Source organism: Balaenoptera borealis (assembly GCF_965194805.1).
Source record: "Balaenoptera borealis genome assembly, chromosome: 7".
NCBI classification, from domain to species: domain Eukaryota; kingdom Metazoa; phylum Chordata; class Mammalia; order Artiodactyla; family Balaenopteridae; genus Balaenoptera; species Balaenoptera borealis.
Window position 1 is genome coordinate 6,590,704 of NC_138864.1, and position 6,050 is coordinate 6,596,753.

At 55.7% G+C, this 6,050-nt stretch overlaps 1 long non-coding RNA gene across 1 annotated transcript in view; it reads right to left on the reverse strand.

Moving 5' to 3' along the window:
- Positions 1-2,148, reverse strand: part of LOC309632734 — a 34,521-nt gene extending 32,373 nt beyond the window's left edge. Inside the window, exon 1 of the long non-coding RNA XR_014247039.1 lies at positions 1,515-2,148. This is a non-coding gene — a long non-coding RNA (uncharacterized lncRNA). The remainder of the gene's footprint in view (positions 1-1,514) is intronic.
- Between the last annotated feature and the right edge of the window lie 3,902 nt (positions 2,149-6,050).

A 6,050-nucleotide genomic window follows, 5' to 3' on the forward strand; every position in this document is an offset into this window, starting at 1 on the left:
CAGAGATGGTCACTGTAACTGGGCCAGGGCTGCCCCAGGTTCCGATCCTGGCAGCTACCACCCTACAAGCCCTGGACGAGTAGCTGGCATGAACATGCCCAGCTCCGCGTTCCTCGACCACAATGAAAGGCATTTTGCCCAGTCCACTGCTGCCCCCAAAGCAGTGCAGACCATGGGCAGTACGCAATGCATGACTTTAGGGGGACACAGCTTTTATTAAAACATGATTTTAATGACAATAAACAAAACTACTGTTTCAGACTCATTAGTTCGTGGGTATCAAAGTTTCCTCCCAAACTAAATGTGGATTTAAGCACAAAAAGTGAGTGGACAAAAGAAGGCATTGATAATAGCCTGGTGATAGGGCAAAAATCTGGAAGGCTGGGAGCCCCGGGAATGGTAACAGAGCCTCCTGGTTCTCCGGGTGTGTGACCGGCACAGGGAAGGGCCGCTTCTCTTTTAGAGGCAGATGCACCTGTACAGAAGGATGAACCTAACAGAGCTTAAAAAAAAAAAAAAAAAAAAAACCCAAAGCTTAGGCTCTGGTGATAACTCTGGCACTTGCTGGGCCCGTGACCCTGGGCATGCCAATTAATCTCATGAGCCTCAGTTTCCATGCCTGTAAAATGGGTAGCAGGAGGCTGTAGAGGATTTAAAGCAATTAGGCTTTGAACGTGTCTCGTAAACCGTGAAATGCTACAGAAGTATCCCTCGCTACAGTTCTCAATTACGCAAGCAGCTTGCTGGGTGTGTGACTCTCTCTGTCCTCAAATTCTCTCCCTGTAATCCTGGGATTGGCCTGTGTGGTCCTTCTCTTTCAAGGGTCCTCAATAAAACTCAAATATTATATGCAGTAATCCTAGAGTTCTGATTTTTAACCGAAAAATGCAGTCATCTACCGTCATTCCTGGAAACACTTTGGTTTCAGAGCTTTTTCCCTAATAAAATACTACCGTAAAAGACACCACCATCGCCAGAAGTCAGAATTTCTTTTGCTACAGAAACCTAGATCCTATCCATTTTTCCTCCTGGAAAGAACGAAGGGAACTCTAGGTCAACTCTTGTGAAAACCGTCCAGCTTGGTGCTGTAAACGCCAGTCAACGCCTGTTGCCGTGCTAACAACATGTGTTCTTAGTAAAACTCAGCGAAACGTTAGAGAGAGCACCATTTTTGAAACTCGGGGGCTCCAAACGGCTGAATCAGCATTTTCAGAAACAAAGTGTCCTGGGCCTGGCCTCATAAACAGCAGCAAAGAGAAAGTTGTGCAATAACGCGTGTTTACTCACGAGCGCTACTTGTTTGGGTCTTTTCTTTGCATCTCTTGAATGAAGCTGGGGACAACGTTTGCAAGAAAGCAGCCGAAAAGGTCCGGGCCCGAGCCAAGTCACCTGTGGCTCCCCTACGTGACCCACCGCCTCGTCAATGCAAACGACAGAAAGTTGGCGTTTTTTCCAACCCCAAGACAAGACGAACACAATAAAAAGTGGAGAATACCCTCATTTCCATAACGCACATGCTCGAGGGCCGTCGCCAGGCAGGCGTGGGGAGAGGAGATCGCAGAGGCCGAGAGTTGCATCAGAAACTGCCTTCTGTGAACGGCACGGCTCTTATCACATTTCCCCGGCTGGCGGGCCGCTAACCCGCGCGCCCTCGACTTGGGGTTAGGCCCGGACAGCGGGGTCACCGGCAGAACCAGAGGGAAAGATCCCAGGCCCGGGCGCACTCCGGCTCGGGAGGGTCCGGCCCCACCGCCCGGGCGCGGGCGCACCGGGGGATGCAGGGGCGCGCGGCGCCCACTCTCCGGGCGGCCCGGGAGCGCGGCCTTGGCCCTGACCGCCCGGTGACGCGGCCCCCACCCCCGCCCCAGCCCCGGTCCGGCCCGCGAGCCGCCGGCGTCGGACAGGAGGGCTCCAGCGGGCGCCGCCCGGGCTCCCCGGCTCCCCGGGGTCGCCGACGCCGCGCGCCGCGCCGGGTCCCCGCCCTCGCGCGCCGCAGCCCCCGGCCCGAGGCGACGCCCTTCCGCCCGCCGCGCCCCCGCGGCGCCCGGCGTCCCCGGCCCGGGCGGCCCGCGCGCAGACAATGACGCCGGGACTGCCGCCCGCCCGCCGGCCGGCCACAAAGTAACTTGGCGCCGCGCTCGCCGCCCAACTCCGTACCTGCCGCGGGGCCGCTCCCGGCCGCCTCCGCCTGGCCGCCCGCGACCCTCGGCGCGGCCGGGGCGGCGCGGGTCCCGCGGGGCGAGGGCGGCGCGCAGGGCGGTCCCGGCCCCCGCGCGCCGCCGCCCGGGGACCGCGCGCAAACTTTGGGCTCCGCGCGGGGTTCCGCGGCCTCCGAGCGCCCAGCCCACCGCGGCGCGCCGCTCGCGTCCCTCCCTACCTCCTCCCGGCCTCCCCACCCCCTCGATGGGCTTTAAACCCGCCCGGCCCCGCCCGCCGCCGCCGCCGCCGCCGCCGCCTCAGCCTCCGCCTCCGCCGCCGCCGCCTCCGCCTCCTCCCCCGGTCGCTTTTCCTGCTCCTCCTCCCGCCGCCGCCGCCGCCCGGACCGCTCGGGGGCGCCAGCGCGGGCGGGGCCGCGGCCTGGGCGCAGGGCGGGGCGCGGGGGGCGCGGGGCCGGAGCTCCCGGAGGCCGCTGCTGCTGCCGGGGGCCGGCGCGGGGAGCTGAGGACCCGCAGCCGGTCGGGGGCGCCGGGACGTCTCGTCCCGCCCCCGGGACCCCCGGACGCGGGACCCCGACCACCCAGGCTGGGGCGTCCGCGAAACACACATCGGACCTGTCCTGGAAGGCAATTTGCAAGCGAATTCTTTGAAACTCAAGAAGGAACTGTGCGGCCTCGATCCTCCGTCCCGGGCGCAGCGAGAGGACAGGACGGAGGAGAGGTGGCTGCACGGGCTGTGCCGTGGGCTGCGGTCCCTCCCGGGACCGGGAAACCTGGGCTCGAGTGTCCGCTCGCCTCCAGCCGGGTCTGGATCCTAGACTCTCTCGTAGCCACGGTTTCCCCATCTGAGTGCCAGCACCGGAGCGCGGGTGGAGTGGGAGGCCCTGCATATTTTCTTAATGCCACCGGGCCTCGAAGTCCTTATCTTTGAAATGGGTTAATAAGCCCGCCTCCGAGTGATGTCCTGGGGGTTAAATGTGGTGTTTAAAGCGACTGGTAAGAAGGAACCCCTGAATTCGTGGAAACCATTGTCATTAATATGATTATTAATCTCTCTACCGAATCAAAATTATAATACAAATAGGATAATAATAATTATGTCTTTCTGGGATTTGATGTTATAAAAGCAGCTGCAATAATAGCTTACCTTTACTGAGCATGCGTTTTGTGCCCAACTTTCATTAATCCTCTTATTTAACCATCTGAACTTGTTACTAGGAGATGCCCACTGCGCGACTAGGAAACCAAAGCTCCCAGAGGTTAGATAACTTGCCGAAGGTCTAGTAGCTGGTAGGTGCAGAATAAGGATTCTGCCAAAACCCTTTAGGGCACTTTTAAAAGCTCTTGTTTTTCCCACCTTTGGCCTGATTTATCCATGAAAGTTCATCCTTTCTTGTAACTGAAATAAGCCTCCAGAAAATCTCTCCCCATTGGTCCAAGTTCAGAAAACCCCAAGGATGAAAATCTAGAGAGAATAATGTGAAGGAGCTTAGTTCCTGGAAGAACCAAATTGAGCACAAAGACTCCTGTTGTAGACAAAGGATCCAGAGCAAATTAAAGAAGAGTAAAAAAGAGTTGGGCCACTTCTCGAAAGTTGTATGAGCTTTGACTCTTACAGCTTTGCCAAAGGCTCCAATCAGCAAGGAGAGCCTGCACCAGCTGGAAAGCCTGATACTCAGCGGGCTTTTATAGATATCTGAAAAGCACTTTATACATAGACATTTTTCCCTGAATGATTTGTAGGTAAGTTCCATACCCTAATATAACCCCTTACCCCTGTATATTTTGATATGTCTTTCCTATGAGTAGGTATGTTATCTTACATAATCACAGTACAGTTACCAAATCCGTAGCTTTATATTGATAAAATATGTGTATCTATTCTTGGTCCATATTCCAGCTTTGCCAGTTGGTCTGACCATGTCTTTTATAGTATTTCTTTCCCCTCCATCCCAAGATCCTCCACTGTAGGGTCAGGTATCGTATTTAGCTGTCTGAAAACGTATGGGTTTTCAAACATTACTCTTCACTGAGAAGGGATGAAAATAAATGTCCTCAAGTGTTTTCATGGTGACAGCAATCCCAGAATTCCTAGGACAGGCCCTCATTCCCCACATTTCCCAGCTCCGCGTAGACCTTGCATGATCCTTCTGGGCAGGGCCCACTCAGCACCACTACATGATCCAAGTTCATGAACTTGTCACTCTGGTTGTGGCGGTAGAAGCTGCAGCTGTCCCCTGTGTGGCGATCCGGGCCAGCCGATCCTGTGGGCAGACTGCAGCTTAGTGCCTTCCCCTGCTGCAAATTCTAAATGCCCCCGGGCCGCGTGCTCCTGTTCAGGAGGATGGAAGCCGCCACCTTGCAGTACAGCCTCGCGGGATGCAAATTTCCCTGGAGAACCAGCCAGGTGGTGTGGCTTTGGGCTCAAGAGCTTCACTGAGGGAGATGCATTGGCAGCAGTTAGGTGTCAGGACAGAAAACGGGATTTCGTGATCGTGAGGAATTCAGTTATCCAAGGATGTGCTAGAGCCTCCTTCAGCTGAAAGCAGAGAGTTTGATAGACTAATTATAATTAGGAATGAATTGACTAATACCTTCTCCCCTGTTGACTGTGGGCATGGGACAGGGATAACCAGATGCTGCTCACTAGGGCCATCCCAGCAGGGGGAGTGCCTGGCGCCCAGTGTCACCGCTGGGAAGTCATACCCTGCAAGTGAATGCATCAGCAGAGCAAATGAAGGGAGGACGTGAATGCTGCGCCCTGGGGCCCGGGCTCCGGCTCAAACGTTGCCAACAGCCTTGACGGAGGAAAAGAGTATGAGGTGAATGGCACACTGACAGTGAAATGCTCTGGCCAGAGCGGCCTGGCCTCACTCCCGCTCCTGTGGGGGGACGCCAGGCCTGCGGCCCCACTGGACACAGGCGGGTGCACCAGGAAGGCAGTGCTGGAAACCGGTGGTCAGCGGTAAGGACTGGTGGGGGTGGGACCCATCTGCAGTCAGGATAAGAAATACAGGCTGCCCCTGGCATACAGAGGTGGGGAGCCTGGTGGCATTCCAGGAGGGCTTCCTAGAGGCAGCAGTGCCCCAGCGAGTCCCGGAGTATCCAAGATGGTCAGTTCCACAAAGAAGGAACCAAAGAAAAGGCCTCCCAGATAGAGGGAGACTTCCGGGCCCTACCAGAGCCAAGAAAGAACTTACCAAGTAGTTGCATTTCATCATGAAATACTGGGCCAGAGCAAACGAGGGCATCAGGAGGCTTGACGAGACACCAGGATGCAAAGGTAAGGAGGGGCTTTTCCATCATGCTCTGGCGTTTCTACTTTATCCCAAAGGTGGTGCGAGGGTCCGATCTGTCTGTTGGGTTTCCACCGGCACAGTTTCCCCCCATGTGGAACTGTCCATAGTCCCCCAATACCCACACCCTTCTTTGGTCCCTACCCAGCAATTGATGGCATTTGGCCCAAGGTGTGTGTTTGCTGGTGGGTGGAAGGACAGGCCAGCCAGATGTCTGCACCTGGGATCCACAGGGGGTCTGGCCCCGGAGACCAGGTGAGGAACAACTGACTGCTCCAGGCTCAGTCTGTGAAGGGAGAGGCTGAAAGTCAGCCCCAGACAGACGCCCTCTTTCTCCTGTCTCCCTGAGCCTGGGCTCCTGTCCCCCTTGTGTCAAATTTCCATGAAACCCATTTTCCTTATGAGGTCTCAATATATAAAACTCTCCTTTTCCTGAGGAAGCTTGAATCAGATGACTTTACAACCAGGTAGTCACCTGAAAGATGTTTCTTAAGTCTGGTTTTTATTGAGATTTAATTTGCCTTCAGAAAACTTCGTATTTTGCAGCGTTTTGTAAAGGTATACGGTTGTGTTACCATGACATGGGTGAAGATGTAGA